This window comes from Neopsephotus bourkii, unplaced genomic scaffold (assembly GCF_033783945.1).
Source record: "Neopsephotus bourkii isolate Nb327-2 ecotype Australia unplaced genomic scaffold, CSIRO-AGI_Nbou_v1 NB_795, whole genome shotgun sequence".
Classification (NCBI taxonomy): Eukaryota; Metazoa; Chordata; class Aves; order Psittaciformes; family Psittacidae; genus Neopsephotus; species Neopsephotus bourkii.
In genome coordinates this window covers 1,841,831-1,863,230 of record NW_026901291.1, presented here as the reverse complement: position 1 = coordinate 1,863,230, position 21,400 = coordinate 1,841,831, and positions in this window count along the sequence as shown.

Sequence of the window (21,400 nt, the reverse complement as noted above, 5' to 3'; positions counted from 1 at the left end):
TAAGAAAAGCTTTTATCCATTTTTTCTTCAGGCTACAATGCAACAAGAGAGTAGATGCATACAGCTTTAACTTCTGAGCATTCCTCTTAAAACAGCAGGACTACACAGACGTACCTTAAAATGCTAAGTGCTCACTAAATTAAACTGTTCGTATTTACTATACAATTAAATTACTTTTCCCAGTTTGTCCTTTGGAACCACTCAGGAAAGTGCTTGGCAACAGCCACTGCCCATTCTGAATACACTGAAAATTTGGTAATTCTGTGGAATATTGGTTTCTTCAAAATATGATTCAGAGGAATAATTCCTGGTACAAGACAGAAACAAAGCATGTCTTTGTCAGCTTTAGAGCCGTTTAGGGAAAGAAACATCACTTGGAAATTGTGTAACTACATGAAGTGATCAAACACAGAGCCATTCCTCTCCTTCACTATGTTCTAGTAATTGGACAGTTATCTGTTAATAAATTATAGACCAATTTCTGTCTTCGAAACACTCCCTTCCCATCGACTTCCAGTTCTTCCATCAGAAAAAACTGTCACTGTAATCAGTAAGAAGTTTGCACTTAAGTGCAGACAGAATCTGGTAGTGCTGCGGTCTACTGAAACAGACCCCTAAGCACTTCATAAACAAATAAAATACCCTAACTATCAGTACAGACATGCAGCATCACATCCTGCATTTTAAATGCATATAAATTTGTTCACCTGTTATCCAACTCTCATCATTCTGACTAAGGCTGTACTGACCCCCCAGATTATTATGACTGACCAGTTAGTTACAGAAATCACAGTGGTCCTAACACTGTGTCTTAATTCTGCAGCCATGGACACTATAGCTTAGCTCATCACCAATGAAGCAGCACAGTTAGTACTGAACAGTCTTTGGAGCTGAAAACTGTAAGAAAGTAGATTTTAATCTTTTCTTTCCCCTGCATGTGTGCTGTGTTTTTACTTCTGCCTGCAAACCTCCAGGCACAGCACCTTGCTACAGTTTTTGACTATCAGTTCAATATAAGTCAAACGTAGACAATGGTTATTATTGTAAATGCAAAGTCAAGTAGATGTATCACAAGGGACAATAATTACCTAGATCTAGCAGAAAAAATCTGCTCTGTTTGAATATCTGAACATATTAATGGCATCATGGTTTTCCTCCAAACAAAAGTTTCTTTCATTAAAGGAGTCCATTACAAGGTGGGGGTTTTTATAGCTAGTGTCTATTTTGCAGGAGGAGGCAGAGATTTGCCCTATTTATTTTTTTTTTAAGAAACTTAGTATTTTATTAAAACTCAGCATTCTTTCTCTGGGGGGGAAATATAAGAAAAAAATTGGTTTAACAACATAGTTCCAACTGACAGTTGACATCCAGACACCCTTACTACTATAGTAGTTTACTTCCTGAACTTCCACGGTGGCATTTACTCAATAAGACAGTATACAAGTAAGTCAGTCAAAAGATCAATATGTGACCCTATGAATTCACAGCCACCAAGACTTCCCCAATATTTGTATATATAGCCCTAGAAAACATTTAATCTATATGCTTATCCTGCAACTGCAAAAGAATATCAACATTATTTGGAAGCCTAAGCTAACACCACATTGCAGATATACAACAAACAGCAATTCCTGCTTTTGAGCCATGTGGATCAGGTACGGAAGAGAATAGATGTTTGGATGGTGCAGCACGTGTCCTGTTTCACCTCTAACGTTGGACCTGCTCCCAACAGCTGCTCTCAGACTATGAGACCTAGTAAACTATTTTCCTTGAGGATCCTGTTCCTGCAAATGAATTTTAGAGAACTGAAGCTTTCATTTTCAATGCATTTTTAAGCATTGAAAATCTGATCTGAATCTTAAATACTCAGAAATTAAACAGCCATCGGAACAAACTAGAAAATTATTGGTAAAAATCCCTGTGAATTCTACGTGAATCACATGCTGGTTTGAGTCTTGAGGCCAGCACTGCATAAACCAGAAACTTTCTGCTCATTTTCCATATCTGCACACTAGAGCTAGGAAAAATATGGAGGAAATTGTAGCTAGAAGTGTGTATGATTTATAGTGCTCTGGGCTAAGTGTCACAATTTATGCACTATGTCCTACATAGCCTAGCCCAGGGGCTCTGCATAACATTTTGATGACGATTTAATTTACTTGCTGTAGTGACAGTATAGTCTGTCATATCAGAATTTAAGCACATTAAACAGCAACACCATAAAACTTCTCATATTCATTCATAATTCTAGCAGGGGAAAAAAAAGATATTTCACATCAGAAATGGTTATCTTCTGAGACAATTCTCTTCTGGTTGGAAACTGTAACACTGACAGCCTCTACACCCTTCTGGTCCTTTGCTTTAGAGATATGGATAGGCAGCAAGGCAGCAATGCATGGACATTATATGCGGCTCTCCTGTCCTAACTCCCTGGGCAGTACAATAAATTAACACCATGTGCAATGAGATGCCAAACACATCTGAAACAATCCTCGAACATGTTTTCATCTGAGAGCTGGTACCTGACTGTCTGGGCACTCCTTGTCTGTATTAGGTCTCAGCCAAACAGAATAATTTAAATTATGAGAAAACAAGCCCTATACACTTTGCCTTCCAAGGTGCTGGGATCACTCAACCTGGCAGCTCCTAGTTGGAGCTAGGTGCACTGACTGATTGTAAGTGATGGGGATCTGCTTTCTAAGCAGCTTCTTAATGAGAACATTTCAGACTAGAGCTTTGCTCTCCATCTTCCCATCCATATGGGGAGGTAAGAATTACACTCTCTGATGCAAGTCCTGGTGTTTTTCCTCTTCCAAATACTTTACTTGCAGCGAGGTTCACAAGTATCTGTTGGAAGACTACCTGGTCAAGTTATAAAGCCTCAATCCAGGCCCAGTGCCGCACTGGTTATTACTATGTAGACTCAATCAAACACAGCATTACGAATTCCAGTCTAGCATGAGACACTCTTAAAAATCTTGTCATAATTTCCCTGGATTGAAACAGTAATGGATTCTCCTTTTCTATGGACACTTTGATAGGAATTTGCCAAATATCTTAAATAAGGGATGGCACATGCACAGAGGTTAAAAGGAATTATTCTCTGTAAACTCATTCCCTTCTGCTCAGAGTAAGTGACACTGATACATATATATCAGACTTGCAGGCTTATGCCATTGAGCTTAGTGACAGACTTCCCAAAGGGATGAGTTTTTGCTCACTTGCAAGTGCAAACTGGGTTCACTTAAAATTAAATTTGCATACACTCCGTTTTTATTATTAAAGACAATGAGAAAATACTTGGCTGGACTTGGCCTAGAAACCGGATGGATTGCTTTCCATCTCTTGTTTTTCTGGGAAAACTCTATCTTGTTTAACAGGAGCTAAATATTCCTAATGCCGATGCTCATATGGGCTGAAAAATCTTTAATCTCAGAAGCTTCCTAAAGAAGCTAAAGCACCACCTGAAGAAATAAGAATAGGATAAAATCTGACTTTTCCTCTTTCTCTGGAGCTTTTTTGCATACACTTGTATTTTCCTTATTCTCAGCAACCAATTAAAGTTGCTTTTATCAAGCATTCTCTTCCCTAGTTTCTGCAGTTAGGAGCCCTGTGTGAAGTTTAAACACTCAATTAATAAAAAGGGTGAAAGTCCAGTTATTAAGTTCCATTAATACAAATGTTTTTGAAATGCTGTTGCTAACAAAATACCAGCAAATTCCTTGTAAAATAACTTGTAGGTCATTTGTGACTGAGGCAACTTAGCACTCAAAAAATCCCTGCTTTGACTAATTACTTTTAGTAAGAAGTATCTTACTAAAAGAAAAAACAGCACAGCTCTCTTAAAGGCAAGACCTAGAAAGATGATTTCAAACATCAGCCACATGTAGCTGACATTCAAACAAGACAGATCTTACAACAACAAAAGCTGAAACCATCAAATTACCACCTGGGAGTTTCTTCAACTCAGAACATCTGTAGTGATTTCAGACCCATTCCAGTTCCACTGAATTATCCTTGAAACAATGCTAAATGCTGTGGCATGTAATAACCATGAGGGAAATCCTATTCTTAACGGTGCAGATCCAAAAAAAAGATTTCAGTATCGCAGCAGCAGTGTATTTTCTGGACTTACACAGGAAAAGAGCTTAGGAAATGGAAATTCTACAGGTGTTTTACCATTTTCTTGGGTTCCCATTACATTAATTTTAACATTTTGCAATTTATGTTTCTGTTCTTAATGTGACTGGTGTCTCTTTTCCTGAATGAAACATTTCTCTCTAATCAGAATGCAGCTCCTAAAGCCCATTAAAATCAGAGACATAGTGTTAAAATGTCAAGTGCGTAATTGATGTGTGAAATAAATGGACTCTCAGGGCTGTACAGAGGATGAACAGGCACTCTGAAGGATACTTCAACTGAATACAGTAGTATTGTCTGTTCAAATACAATAAACAGGAACATTTTAAGCCAGCTTTTACCACTGTCCTTCTTTCTTTCCTGCAATGGCTGTAAAACAAAAACTCAACAAACGAGGTGTTTCATTTGGGCAAAACTACTGCAAATCTCCCTTTTCTATGAAATAGATGCCAAGTGAGAAAGATTTGGAAACAGACCAAGGACCCTGATTTTATTTTCTTCATAATAGCAGCAGACAATCATGAAACTGAAGTTAGTTTCTCATTACGTTTTACACAGCGTAGTAAAAGACTAGTTGTAAAAAACTGCCCACAGGCTGAAAAGGATGAATGCTCCAAATAGACAATATGTAACTTTAGAGAAACCTAACTTTTGGCACTATTATTGATCTTATTTAAATAAAATTTTTATCCATCAAACAAGCATAGGAGTTATCTCTCCTTACTCTCTTTAGTTTGTTCAAATGGGATACTTTTCTTCACACTGAATTTTATGACTGCATGAAAAATGGCACTTCTACATTTGAGAGATTAAGACATCAATGCAGATATTTATGTAAATAATACTAATACATATTCATTTTTAAAGAAGTTGCAACATTCTACACTATGATAAAAGAGTTTATTCTGTAATTCAAGGGCACAGATGAACACCTTTGGAGCATCTAAAGAGGACAGATAGCTACAGGGATAGATGGTGGAGATTAATAGAGCCTAACCATCTTCTAATCAGTCTTAAGATTTTAATTTCCACTGCCACCAGCAGAATTTAAATATGTATTTAATTGCATAAATGTTGCCAAGTATCGTACTTTGTATCTCTATGGTCCTTATGACTATTCATATAAAAATAATCATTGCAAATAGGTTGTCAATAGAGCAGATAGACAGTCTGAAATGCTTAATAATAATCATCATTATAATAATTGACTCTTGTATAGTACTTCCCATCCAAGGTATATAATGGCCCTTTTTCTTCAAATTATCAAAACTTAATTAGGATAGTTCCCAATTACCTTGGGAGACTGAACTGTGAGGGAGTAAATGAGAAAGACTGGCCTACAAGAAAAAAAGCTGGTCTTGTAGACAAGCAGTGAGCTACACATGGAATGACAAGAGGATGTTGGCACATGTGCCAAGCCCCGATCTTGGGCAAGTCTATGTGCTTTTGTAAATCCCGAGTAATTCGGCTTCCTTCCCCCTTCATTAAAGACTTCAAGTAGTTTGGAGTTGAAATGAATTCAGTATTTCAGCCACTTAATGTGACAGAAATGGTTCTCTCTCTCTCTCCCTGGCATTCAAGATTCCATATTGTTTTGCTGTGAAGACGCCGGTTACAGTTGTATTTAATTCCTCCCAATAACTCACAGGAAATAATAATTTGACCTTTTCCCTTTGGTTGTATTTTTTCTCAGCAGTGACAATAAATGAAATATCGAGGCCTAATGGAAGTCTGGGATCTATGAAGGATGTTCAGACCTGCACTTAGAGCACAGTAGTCTTGCATGTCCAGACCTTTCAAATCTGTTATCCACATCCTTGCTTTAATAATTATGTCTGTTCTGCTCATGATTTACTCTTAAAAATGTTAATTGCTCTAGTCCTAGAGGATCCAATGACAGAATACAGACAACTTAAGTTATCACTCCTCAAAAGAAATAAAGAGATCGACCTTTTCCACCTTTGCACTTAATTGTAAAGCAGAATATAACGTGTTAGCTTAAGCCATAGGGGGACACGTGCCATCATATGATCATTCCTAGATACAATTCACCACCCTGCTCCAAATCTGACAGACGAGCTTGAATTATCGAGGGAAATTCAATTCCCTAGGGTGCCTCAAGGTTTGTACTTGCCACCAGAAATGTGTCTTGCATCAGGTCAGACAATGCAAAACAGCATTTAAACAGCAACCATCATTTCCAGTACAATTACATGCAATCACCTTACTTAAATCTGCTTCCATGGGTTAAAAAGTAAAGATCCTTTCTGGCACAAATTGCTAGAAGTCTGCTGACTTGAATGGAGCAGAGTTGATTTACACCAGCTCAGGACCTGCCAGCAAACATCTGAAACACAAAGTATGTCCTTTTTCTTTAAGCCACTGCATTTTTATTACCCTTTGAAAGGAACTCTGAAGTGTTTACTTGTCAAGAAGATGAGATATTTGCTGTTAAAGTTCATTCCCTTAAGTTTTAAAGTAATTACCAGTATTGCAGGGGTCGTTCTTCTCCCCATACCAACCCCCAGTTTAAGTGGAGAGACATTAGTTAATGTTCAGATGAAAAAACAGCCCAAGAAGAACAAAGGACATTTATGAGCCTGGGAGCTGCTGAGACATGGAAGTTCTGCCCTAATGCACAATGGCTTTCCACCTCTCACCTCTCTGGGCCCCACTGACTTTTTTTCCCCCAAGTTATCCATGCAGAAATCAGATAACAACAGGAGTTTGCCAAAATGCCCACCAAGAACTTAGGCTGTCAAATCCTTGCTATTCCTGAGAGCCTGCTGCATGGGGGTTTTTAAAGGCAGAGCTGGCACAGTTAACCCAGGGAAAGGTGAGAAAATGGCAGAAACTGCCACCAGCATCAGACTCTTAAAGACAGGATTTTTGTAGTGATTTGTAAAAGCTTGTTTCTGTCAGTGTTATGAGGTCTTTATGGCTGTTTTAAGAGGTTAGGGAATGAATGGAATGTTTTTAATTCTGGTCTGCTTATGAAACAGGGAAGTACTCTGACACATCCCTTCAAAGACATGTTCCCCACATTTTACTTTCAGATAAAATTATGTGTAGTTGCTGCAAAGAAGAGGTGAAACACAGTAGTTTTAAAGTAAATGCAACTTTCAGTAAACATGAAGTCAACACTTGGAGGAGAGAATTAAATAAACCTCTGTTACATTACCTGAAATCTATTCTACCAGTCTCAAGCCTTCAGCTGGGCTAAGTATAGCTCCAGGAAACCATGAGCACTTGTTATTTAGTGCAACAATTTGAAACACTGTGATACTGGTGCCCATGTTTGCAGAGAGGAAGAAGAGGTTCACGAGAATCCATTGCCATATGGGAAGTTTAGGGAGAAGAGAAAGGCAGAGCAGAAAAATGAACCCAGACTTTCCAACTCCCATATTCATACCAGTGGACCATGTTTCTACCTTCTGCACTTCAGAAGTTCACACATTCTTTTTGAACAAATCATTGCAGGGTGTTCTTTGATACAGTATTGCCTAGTCCTCTGGATCTCTAGGATATGCAAGCATATTCTGCCCCAAACAGGTAAAGCAAAAATACCTTTTAACATCCTTTGCTTTGTGCGACTTGTAAGAGGGATGAAGACTGTAATGGTAATGTTCCTTCAGAGAAACAGAGTGCTACATTAGGAAGGAAAATTAATCAGCTAGCGGTTCATTAGAAGCAAGATCACCGAAATCACTGATGTAAAAGTAATTTAATTTCCTCTTTCAATAAGATGCAAATGTCTAGTGTAAGATACAAATATAGAACAGGGAATTTCTGTTGTTAGATGGCTCTGTTGGTGACCAGGAAAAAATGTAATTTTTCTGCACTTAACAATATTGTTCCTCTGTGGTTCAGAGAACTGATGGAGATGATGTATCTGTAACTGCCACCTGACTCCTAAAAACAACTGAGCTACAGTCTGAAGGGTGATCTCCTGGATCTGCCATATCATCCTTCGTACTGCAGCACACAGCAGCATGAGCTGCAAGAACAGCCATCTCCCTGCTAGCAGATGATAATTTTCAAAACATCCCTCTCCTTTCCCACTACTGTCCATGAAGTGAAGCAGATATTCAGCCCACGAGATCAATAAAAACATTTATTAGGTAAGGAACAGTCAGCTCAGGACTCCATGCAATTAACCACAAGAGTCCTACTCTGAAATCATGGGCCTGTTGAATGAGTTACTACATCCTGAATCAGCTGCAGAATGGCAAGTGAATACTTGCATGATTAATCGTGTTTATCACTACTTAGCCCCTCTGAGTTGTCACTGCCTATTATCTAGCTTCTATACACATTTATGCACTGTTACTGGTAGATTTTGAAGCTTCTCTAAACCTAGAACTTTTAGAAAGTGTTTTGACTTCATTTTCCAAACCTATATAAATATATAATTTTATGTACTTTAGTTTTCGTATGTGGAAACCCAGCTTTTCTTCAAAGGAGCTTTAACATTGCAAGGCCAGGTCCATTATTTGATAATTACAAGCTCAATGAACTTCAAGTGCCTGTGAAATATTTCTTTCTTCTTTGCTTCTTTCTTCCTTTCAAACATTATTCCAATTCTGGACAATTCCTTTAACCGGTCTTTGACAGATTTTCACTGAAAGTCCATTCTCTCATTTGGCTTAATATATTTCTTAGGGTCAAAGGAAAATCAGGTCAAGAGTAATGTATTTACAAAGAATATATTAGCTTCCAAAGGCGCAAATGAAAAGAGACCGACTGCCTGAACCCATCAGCACCGGGATTTGAGGCATCTCATCCCTCATACTTTCACCATTCTGGCAGGTAATTAAGATAAATATCTCCATTTTAATCAGAAATCAAACCCTAGAGATTTTACTTATGCTAGCCCATAGAATATTTAATCAAATAAATATTCTATGCGGTAATGGCGAACATGCCAGAGCACGTGTGATAAGCTAAAAATATTCTGACAGTGTCAAGATTACTGTAGTCTGATGCAGGCCAGGAGCCCACAACCCACCCCACAACTACACACACCCCTGACAAATTCTTTTGCTTTTTGCACAGATAAAATTTCAAAAAAGAAAAAAAGATATAATTAATTGGAAAGTTATCAGAACCTTCGCCCTTCCACACAGGAAGGCAGGCAGGACTCACCAGAATCTGAACTGAAGCACAAACTATGTTGATCTACTTTCCCAGAGAGACAGTTCATTTGTCACTGACTCCCTGGATGCTGCTGCCTTGTCTGATACCTGAAAGGAAAAGGTTGAATGTCTGCAAACCTATATTCTAACATGCTGCTTACTTGGTATTTTTAGTGATCCTCTCAACACATTGCAGTTGTCAAGTTTCTAGGAGAGGATCTGGTTTGGGACCATCTTAAAAACCTGAACGTGCACAAGTCCATGGGACCTGATGAAATCCATCCACAGGTTGTGAAGGAGCTGGCAAATGAAGTTGCTAAGCCGCTGGCCATCATATTTAAAAAATCATGGCAGTCAGGTGAAGTTCCCGACGACTGGAAAAAGGGAAATATAACCCCCATTTTCAAGAAGGGGGAAACGCATGACCCAGGGAATTACAGACCAGTCAGTCTCACCTCTGTGCCTGGCAAAATCTTGGAGCAGGTTCTCCTGCAAGGCATGCTAAGGCACATGAAAATCAGAGACCAGTAACGAGTGGTGTCCCTCAGGGATCGGTGTTGGGACCGGTCTTGTTCAACATCTTTGTCGCTGACATGGACAGTGGTATTGAGTGCGCCCTCAACAAGTTTGCCGATGGCACCTAGCTGTGTGGTTCGGTTGATATGCTGGAGGGAAGGAATGCCATCCAGAGGGTCCTGGACACGCTTGTGAGGTGGGCTGATGCCAACCTCATGAAGTTTAACCATGCCAAGTGCAAGGTCCTACACCTGGGTCGGAGCAAGCCCAGGCACAGCTACAGGTTGGGCAGAGAAGAGATTCAGAGCAGCCCAAGGAGAAGGACTTGGAGGTGTTGGTCAATGAGAAAATGAACATGAGCCGGCTTCAGTGTGCGCTTGCAGCTCAGAAAGCAACCGTATCCTGGGTGCATCAAAAGGAGTGTGACCAGCAGGGCGAAGGAGGTGATCCTGGCCCCTCTACTCTGTTCTCGTGAGACTTCATCTGGAGTATTGTGTGCAGTTCTGGTGTCCTCAGCATAAAAAGGACATAGATCTGTTGGAACAAGTCCAGAAGAGGTCACGAGAATGATCAGGGGACTGGAGCACCTCCCATATGAAGATAGGCTGAGAAAGTTGGGGCTGTTCAGCCTGAAGAGAAGGCTGCGTGGAGACCTCATAGCAGCCTCCCAGTATCTGAAGGGGGCCTGTAGGGATGCTGGGGAGGGAGTCTTCATTAGGGACTGTAGTGATAGGACAAGGGGTAATGGGTTAAAACTTAAACAGGGGAAGTTTAGATTGGATGTAAGGAGGAAATTCTTTCCTATTAGGGTGGTGAGGCAGTGGAATGGGTTGCCTAAGGAGGCTCTGAATGCTCCATCCCTGGTGGTTTTCAAGGCCAGGTTGGATGAAATCTTGGGTGAGTTGGTTTAGAGCGAGGTGTCCCTGCCCATGGCAGGGGGGTTGGAACTTGATGATCTTAAGGTCCTTTCCAACCCTAACTATTCTGTGATTCTTGATCTTTTTATAGTTTGATTTACATAAATGCAAGTGTTTCTTTCCTCCAAATAAACATTCAAGTAATTCAAGGCTTAACTGAATCCCAGGCTATTGCAAATGTAGCAAGAAAAGGCTAAAGATGAGAAATTACACCAGTAAGTGAACAACAGAAAGAAAGAATGGGTTTATCTGAGAAAATATGTTTGGCAAGTTCTGCACTAGCACAGTCAGGGAACAGTCTCTTATAATAATGCTTACAGACTCCCAAACAAGTTTAAATCCAAATACTGCATTACATCCAAAACCACAAAAAGAATAAATAGTCCAGTGCTGCTGATTTAAACCAAACTGCTAATAGTTTAAAATATCTGACCAAAACCTAATGCATTCTGTACGACTTTGTATGTCTGTTTCCTATTGCAATCCAGAAGAATTCCCATGAAACATACAAATCACCATCAAGCTTCACGTATCAAGACAGAAAATACAGTCAGTAATTTCTGTCTTGGGCTCTGAGTACTGGATATGTACTAGATTGAATCATTCAGGGAAAGCTTACTGAGGTTTTACTTGCTTAGAAGGATAAGCAGCCAGACCATGCTCCCAGTACGCAGCTTTGCCAATGCAGTGTCACTCTGACTTGTAATGCCAATTCCCAGCCTAAGCTAGACTTCAATGCACTTCCCCCCCTTACAATTACTCTGCCAATCTAATGTTCAATCTACAGCTCCAGTGGTAGCCTGCTGATTACTCTGCTCTGTCAAAATTCATGGTAGTTTTGTGAAAGGACAGACCCTAAGCCAAGATTTCCATCCTGCAGAAGTGTCTCATTTTCCAAACTGCAGTGAGGAGGGGGAAGGGGTGAAGCTGTTTTTTGTTCAGGATCACAACCAAGTTTCAGCAGTAAGAAATTTTCCAGAGATGGGAACTGAAAGAATTTGGAAGAATGTAATTTCTGGCATGGCCAGAAGAGTCCATCATCAACCTGAAGGGCTGGAATGACGGGCATGAGTTCATCTAAGGGGATGAATGGCCCAGAACTAGCTGGCTGAAGGATTCCTCCCAGCAGCACTGGCCTGTTGGAGCTAACAGAATGCTTCGACTCCTATCAATAAGCATTTTTTCAATGAAAACCTCTTTAAAACACTTCAAAGGGCTCTGATCACTTAAATGTCACATATCTCCTTTACTGTTATAACTTTCACCTACCAGCATTTGCAGCATGTCCTGTCCTATTTGTATTGTATAATTCAGTATAATGCTGCCTGAAACAATATTTTAGTCTGATTTTCTTATGCCCTAGGTTGGTAAGAATTACAGAATTGCTCCCTGGAAGCCAGTGAATACAGAGGAAGTGTGAAGACAGCCAAAACTCTGCCTCCGGACTAATTCGAAGGGTGGCATGCTTACTTTTAGCCTTTTCTAGCTGTTTGCTTTCAGCTGTGATTTGGCATATGAAGACAGCACACTAATGGCCCATTATGAGATTAAAAAAGTGTTTAGCGATGGATTATATTTGGGTGAACATTCCGAGCTCAGAATGGTATAATATGGACATTTTCTATGCATCTTAGTGTAATCAAGGCAGGTTGCTTATATTGTATTTGCATTTCAATACCAATTTTGGGGGTTTGTTTGCAAACAAGCATTCAGAAGAATTGAATAGTGGAGTATCACATATAAACAGAAGGGAAAAACAGATTTAATACAAATATTCTGAGGAACAAAGGACACATGCAGAAAGAGATAAAGCTAAATATATTACACTTCATGTATATTATTTTAAATATAGTGACAGATGAGCTTCACAGAATGCTACATGTCACTAAGTCTTTTTTACCTGAAGAAATTGTAGTGCTTTATGTGCTGAAAAATCAGACAGCACATACATTATAACCAGAGTGAGAGCTTTTTGCCATGGTTACAGCGCTAACTGTACTTCTGGTGATTGCCAGGTAGAACTGTGTTGAGTGCTTTTTGTCTGAAGAATTCTATGAGCATGAAGAAATGCTCTACCAAATAATGCTGCTCTGAATATATACAGGTGAATTGTGAATACTGTTTTTTTCCCATTGATTACCTAAAAAGTACTCTTACATTTTTCTGCTGGTCAGTCCTTATTCAAACATAGTGATGATGAGCAACACCAAACTGGGTGTTACATTTAGTGATACTGCTGCAAAACAGTACTGAGTTTGCCGTCTCTCCCCCAGTATTGACTTTTTTAGACTTTCATACAGCACTGGACACCTAATTGTCACAGAGGTTATTGATGATCCCCGTGTTTCAAATCCCTTTACAGTTGAGCACTTTAAATATATTTAAATTAACACTGCTTGCTGATAGAAATGGTTGAAAGTTATACAAGTACTAAGCGACAGCAGTACAAGACAAAGCTACTCTCTAGCAGGACAGTCTGATAGATACAATTATTGAAGTGATATATTAAATGTATTTCTCTTGAGACATATAATGCTACTGTTAACTTAAAAGAAAAAGAAAATACATTAGTTTTAAGGACACAGAATTTTGTCATAGCAAATAAAAAAAGTAGTGAACATATTTATTAAATCTTACTCTTCCTTCTGTACCAAGATCAAACATTTCTATTAAAAAATGTGTTTTCTGCTGAACAGCAATAGAATAAATCAATTTCTGTTATGATTTGACAATCTTTTGTGAAGAAATATATCTATAAAAAAAATAATTCCATTAAGTTTTGTGTCTTAAAATTTCAGAATTGTGCAAATTGCTTATTTTTTATATATGTGATTTCTGTATTTATGTAGAAATATTATATATACACAATTAATTTGTTTATTTAATTTAGAGGCTGAAGAATAATTGCTCCCTGAGAAAAAAATAAGCTACAATGGAAGACACATGTCTGCACTGGAAAGGAAATTAATATAGATTATCAAACAGCACCCTTTCAAGAATACAGAAGAAAAAGAACAAAATTATATGAATTATGTTCAACTAGAAAATGGGGATTTTGAAGGTTCAGCATAATTGAAATATGAGCAAAAGGGGGTTTTAACATATCATGCAGGCTTATCTTTTGTCCTTCTATCCAGCGCTTCATCCAGCCATCTCTAGCATCCCGACAACACTCAGCAATGGCATTAGCCAGCACTGGCATGTCACAAGCTGACCAGGCATAAACAAGGCTTGTATCTTGGAAGGCTTTTCAAAATGACATCTCTCTTCATATAAATTAGATCCTCTTCCATGCTTAGAAAGCAGAGAGAAGGAAGAATTCCCATTCCTTTTCCCAGCATTCTGATCTGCAAAGGCTATGATCAGACCTGCTCCCAGCCTTCTTTTTAAACTGTTCTTGTCTCTCTAGTTCTCCTCGATTCTCTATTAAAAGCATGTACACACAATGAACAACCAAGATAATGTGATTCATCACATTCAACCAATGAGATTCTAGTGAAATAAAGAAAAAACTGCTATAAATAAATCTTTTTCTATGAAGTATTTGTATTTTGGATTATTGCCAGCTATGTACCATATTTTATAGATTATTCCGTAAGAAGATTTTAACTCACTTGAAGATAGCCTGTGATGATACACACTTTTTAACCTATATTCAATAATTTATATCTGAATATTAATTATTCAGCGAGTTATTTTACCCACAAGGTTTTCAGGCAGGCTATTAACTGGATAAATTATGCCTTTAAATTGTCAGACAAGGAACTCAATACTAGCCACTTTCCATCAGATGCATTGCTGCACAAGCAGATAAATACCTGTTTGACAAACATGTGTTAAGCAGCAGCTTAGAAGGAATTGCATTGTCTAAAGTTTAATGAAATCTTTGAAATTGAGGTCTAAAGATCATCACAATTATTTCCCATCATCTATTTTCACAAGAGCTGCAAAGTCAAAACAGGAAGATAGGAGCTCATCTCACAATTAACCTTTTGTACTAAACTGTGCTAAAAGTCTGCAGAAAGAAGAAAATTCTTTCATAAGCATTCTGAGAACATTTACATCACCTGCAGTGCCTAATGGGGTTGTTCTGTTGTCACTCTGAAGGACACAATACCTCAGTGAGACATTTGCAGGCAGTGGAAATGAGCCAAGGCTGCTGTGATAATGCCACCTGCAACAAATATACCCTGATGGAAATAATGCCCTGTTTTTTCAGTTACACATAAAACTGATGTTCTGGTTCAGAGGCAGCTTTTGGTTGTTTAATTCTCACAACCCATAGAAGAGGCTGCTCTTTTTTTCTCATTAGCATTACCAGACCCTTTTGATCCTTGCTGAAGAGAAAACAGCTTCTACCCAATCTGTGTTAACAGAGTTAATGCATTAAATGGTTAAGGCTCTTGCTGGAGTTGAGACACTTTGTTTCCCACATTTCACTTTAGCATTACAAATTGCAGAATCAGTCACTTTCAGAGTAAAAAAATAAAAATAGTTACTTGCTAGAAACACAAAATGGATTGAGGCAAAATCATGCTACCAATGCCAACACAACATCTGAGCAAACCTGTGTCATGTAGATCATATACAAAGACATTCCCATCAGTATGAAAACTGCAAAGTAAAGAAATTCCATCTGTCTTTCAATTTGGAAATGTTCTGGAGGGTTTTTTAACTCTATACTTCTGTTTAGAACAAACAGAATCCATTTAGGGCTGGATCTCACAGCACAGCAGCTCCTGTGAGCACGTAGTCCACTATAAGAAAGTTCTCAGAGAACTGTCCATGTAGATGGAGTCTGTGCAAATCAGCACCTAAGATCTGTAAAGGCCTTCCACAAAACCTGTGGTTTTACTCAGATCTTTGGCACAAATCAGTTAGGGGAAACTTACCACTTCAGGACAAATGTAAACAGCTTTTGCTTTCAAGATTTGTGATAACATCATTAGTATTTAGATACGAGACATATGAAATATCTTCTCTTCAAGCATCCTAAAAGCACTAACAGACTTACACATCCTTTCTGAAAGTCTGCCTTCAGACTACAGCTTTCTTGCATTTATCATCCTCTGAAAGACAATGGAAACACAATAATTTCCTCTCTGACAATCCAAACCAAATAGATAATACAAGCATGTCCAGTGGGAGCAGTAAATACGATAATGTAAGGTTTTAAATTGAACTTTAAGCTGAAAAGGGTCCACAAAGCCCTGTCCAAGGCAGGAATAAATTGAAGTCTTACAATGCTGCCTAAGGGTGAGAGTCAGCCATGGCGATGGCCCTCAACACCACTGCTCTTTCTTGATACACACCAGACAAGCAGTAAAAAAGGAGAAAGGCATCTTTTGATGTCAAGTTGTACTGATGAAAGGAAGAGCAGACAGATTGCTATAGGTAATACTTCAGGTAAAAGCATAGAGACAGCTACAAAAAAGTGGTACTAGTGAGAAGGAAGAAGGATAGAGAGACCAAAACAGCCTAAAAGTTTTTTCATACACCTTAACTTCAAGACCAGCTCATGGTGTTACCTTTGACAGCCTTACAAATTGGCACGGTTTTTAGAAACTAGTGCAAAAATACATTTCAGAAGTGAAAAGTGGTTTGTTTTGGTTTGGGTTTTTTTTCACACAGAAATGATGCAAGAGCCAAATGTTCACGAAAACCAGAATTCTATTTTATGCTTGTTTTATAACTCTTCCAGCCAACTGATTATAAACTCGAAGGAAATATACTGGTAGTTCAGGTACGTAATAGTTTAAACAAGGCGCAGCAATGTCTTGGTACCTAAAGGAAAACACAGCATTTACTTTTAGATGCAAGCTGTAAACTTGTTAAAGCAGCTAATGTGGGCATACCACTTCTCCTGACTAGAGAAGTACACAAGAGCGATTCAAATATACTTCAACATTCTCATTATCCAAGCTTATACTTCAGAAAAGACGTTACTTTAGAAAACAAAAAGGCTCAAAATAGGGGCTTATAATCAAATATACCTTCATTTTTCCACAGGAAGAATCCCAGTCTCTCTTGGACATTGCATTTTCCCACTTCCAACAGGCATATATCTGAATTGGATTGCCTTGGTGTTATCCCTGACCTTTGGAAACCTATCCTCCTGAACAATGTGGAGTCATTCCTCCAGAAGGTGTGAAGGTGTCATCAAAGTCCTTAATATTAGGTTTGTCTTACACTTGGCAAAGAAAAGGAAATGGCTGGTTAAAAATACCATGTAACGAAGCTGAAAGCCTAGCCTTCCCTGTCAGGGTAAGCCTCAGAATAGAAGCAAATCCAGTCAGTTGGAACTTTCTTGTGTCCAGAACCAAAGACTCCTCCATCAACAAGCAATTAAGACAACCCATGTAATTACAGAGGTGAATTTATCTGCTTCCAATTCAAGGGTAACAGTCAGTGAAATAATACCTGTCTCAGGCTCTGCTGAGGTCTCCATGGAGCCAGGCTATTTTGTTTTCTTCTTGTCAGGAGTGATAATACAAATGTCAGACACCTGAACCACGTTTTTAGTTTCATCTGCTTCCGAATTATTGCTCTATGAAGCAATCTTTCTTTCTGATTCAACAACAGTTTCATTAATCAACAGCTCAACCCAATACAATAATAGATGGATTACAGTTCTTTGGTCACTTTGTAGCATCAATAAGCATTCCCTGAACATCATGATTTTGCATTTAACCCTGGTTCCTTCTTACACTTAGGAAGCATTTAATTAATACACAGCTTCCACAGGATGCCATATAATTAACTTCTACAACCTCATGTATTAGTAACCCAAATAAACAAAATTATCAAATTATTCCAGTGGTTTATGTTTAGCTTGACAACTCTACATAGTAAGTTGCATAGGACAACTCTGTGCTCTTCATTCCTCCAAGGGGAATGCTCTTCTGAAAAATATATCCTAATATACCCAAAAAACAAAAATATACAAAGAGCCTCGGGGTATTTTGGTACTTCACATTATATTGTTTTACACACAGTAAGTACAAATGTGCTCATCTGCAGTAAAATTAAAGCACTAAGAAACATGTTCCAAAATTATAGGCCTCTTTATGATGTCATATTAGTGCAATAAGGTAAAGAATACAAGCATACAATCATTACGTTAGTCACCTCACACAGCTTGCCTTAACTTGTTTAATTGCATTTTCATCATTTCTATAGACTATCTACATAAGCTGCTTTTCAGAGCAATTTAGAGAATTTTAATGTTATAGATATCTGTTTATGCAATTTAAACTTTTATAGATATCCATCTTAGCTCTGTGTAACAAGTTACAAGGCTCCTTGTACTGTTCTCAGGCACATGGATTAGAAAAGGGAGGAGACAACAAAGGATACAGAAAAAGTATCTGAAAAAGAGGAAGCAATGGAGAAACTCGAGTCCTTCATTACCCTACATGCCATGAAATGCTTCATATTTAGTCCCTCCTGTATCACTGATGCTATGATGAAGCCTGTACCTTTTCTCCTGTATCGGTTCTGTTCTGGTATATACTTTTGTGTTGTATATAAAAGGCCTTATCATGCTGACACTTCTGACAGATCCATTTAACTTTTTGCCTGGCCTTTCATTGCTATGGCCTTGTTGCAATACCTGACCATCCCCTGGAAACTGTTCTTGGCATTTAAATCAGATTTAAGATGTTCTCTTACACTTATCTGCATCCTAATCAGTAAGTCCTTTACTTCTGTGGTGGAATTTAATGCTATCCTTTACCGCTACTATGGCTTATCACTTTCCATATATCAAGAATGACCTTTCTCCTTCAAATTCCTATTTACCTAACTTGCCTGTACTAATTTCCTCACAAATCATCACTGCTTACCTGAGAGATGGCTGCCACAATAACTCTTCTGCATTTAACTCCACTCTAAGCCACTGAAGGAAAAAGGACATGGTTTCAAAAAGCTTCTAATGATCTCAACACTCAACTTTAAAAGGCCTGATTTCTGAAAGGTCTGAGCAATTGCCCTCGCTTTGACTAGGTATCAGGCTGATTGTTTGGGATGTGACTCATTCAAAAGCACTGGTTTTGGAAAAATAAAGATTCATAATTACTTGTGACCCTGATAAATCCCTCTGAAATTACTCTGTGATGGACAGTGAGCATTTTGTTTGAATTCTCAATTCTGCATTCAAATAAATAATTGCAGATATAACCAGATGCAAATAATCACAGCAGCAAATTCTCTTTCATCAAACATTAAAAACATTGGTTTTGAAAATGAACTGAAGGAATTACAGTTGTTATAGAAGCTTCCTTTCCAGCAACATACCTCCTCTGCCCAATGCTTGTGAAGGGCAAATTGCAGATATTATGATTCTTAATTTCTCTGAAAAATTATGTGATCTCTCCTTTCCTAAATGGATAGGTGAGAACGAGCTAATTATTGCCTGTCAGACAATGTTTTGTTCACTGCTTTTCTGAATGTACTCTAACCAGTATTAGCTATTCATGTAAAGAAACAATTCCTGCAAGTCTCAGACAAAGTTTGTGGTGAAAAAAAAAAAAAACGTAATATCATTAGAGAAAAAAAATAAGTTTGGGGTTATTTTTGTTGGGTGCTTTTTTTTGTTGGTTGTTTTTCGGGTTTGCCATGTCAAAATAGAACTTGACTGAACATACACTAACTTGTGGCTTTATCTACTGCTTAAATATTAATACTAAACTAAATAGAAGTGACATCTTGTCTATAAAACCTTGTAATCAGTGCCTACTCTCTTAAACTGACTATCAATTGTAAATGAGTGTTTAGTTGGAAAGAAACATTACTGCAATCTACATCAGGGAAAAAAAGCATAACAAGTTACTGCCCCATAGTTTAATGGATAAGTTGAAAATTTGAAAAAGAAAAGAAGACAGATGCTCTTTCCAGTTAGATGGGGAAAACATTCTTCACCCGTACACCAATGATGGACACAGAACAAACTCTTAGGTGTACACCTGATGTTACTATGCCAAGCTCTAGCACATATTAACCAGCAATGAATCACTTGGATTTTACAAGAGTAATTTTCAGGTAGTCAGCAGCATTGCCGATCCACTGTTTAAAAGAATTACTTCTGTGCTTTGATGTTTGATCAGTCAAGGTGTTAACTTTGTAGCCATGAACATCTGTCACACCACACTGCCCCTCTAACAGCATCCACATACCCACTACACTGATTACCAAAGGAGGAATCAATCTAAGCAGCAAAACAATCTTTCCTATTTCCATTATACAATCAGTTCCATAAATCAGAGTTTCAGAAATGACCAACTATCTTATTCTGTGTCAGGTTCTGACTAGCATTTGTGTGGAAGATGGTGTCAAGTCAGAATGGTGAAAACTCAGTGAAAATTTCATCTAAGTTATAACAGAATTTTTGCTTTATCCAAACTAGAAAATCAGAAAAATGACTGTAGTAAGGCTCTGACTGAGAGAAATTAAATTCAAAACTGGGCTCTAGATAAAGACTATGTAGAGCAGAAAAGCTGCTTTCAAAGGATAGAGGCACATCAGCTCTAAGAATACCTTCAAAATCTTTCTCACCTGGTGAAAAAGTAATACCCATGCTCCACGAATTAACCAGCTTTAAGGATTACCAAACCTTTTACCTTAATGCTCAGCAATGAACTGTAGTTCTGGTTGGGAAGAGGTGAAGTACACCACCAAAAACTGAAGAGACCTGCAGAACAACTTACATCATAAGTCTCAATATACTTTGTATATTAACCATTTGTCAGAAAGAGAATATTAATGTAGGAATCTGCAGCCCATCAGGGAGTGTCAAGTGCCTAGTTACACAGCAACTCCCTACAGTCCCTCTGCCCAACACCATTCAGGCTTCTCTGAGCAGTGCCAGGAAGCACTTGCTTCCCCACATATTGGTACACATAACAGGATTCTTTTACAGCACAAGAACGATGCTTCACTCACAATCTTCAGCAAAAAGAATGACAGCTAGCAGCAGAAACTGCACTCCCAAAGTCACAATGATTTAGAAATCACATCTATTATATTTCCTAGGGTTATACTGTTTCCTTTGTGATGTTGTCCTACTAACCTTTAAAGAAATCATACATTTGCAAAAAATAAGAAATGGCTTAAGGAAAGGAACAGCACCCATGAATTTATGTATTTTTTATGGCTGTACTTATCAAACTAAAGGAACAGGAAAAATTAATACATTCTCTGCCTGAGGTTTTTCATCAGTAATAATACGTCAGGTTTAATAATACTAACCCAACGCTGCCATACAATTCAATTCATTCCTGTTTGCAACAGGCTTTTGGCAGCTTTGGGTGGATACCTCCATTAAATAGTAGAGCATTCTACAGCATTTAACTCCTGATAAAGCTTGCAGTGGCTGGACTGATACCCTAGAAAACATTTCATGTGTCCCTCAGTTTAGGCAGAAGCAGGTGTGCTTACCAGCTGTTCTGCACACAGACACCGAACAAATAGGGTAAAGTCACTCAACCACAATACCATTTAGGTATTAAATTTTCACTGAATGAATTTTTAACTGCTATTAATCACCAAAGTACCTTGTGGTCTAGGTCTAAGTGTTCATATTTATACCAGCAAGATGGCCCATACCCAGACCATTTACAAATACAACATATGGATGCTGCCATTACATTTACTTCAGAAAGGTCTGAGAATGGGAAAAATCACTGACCAAAGAAA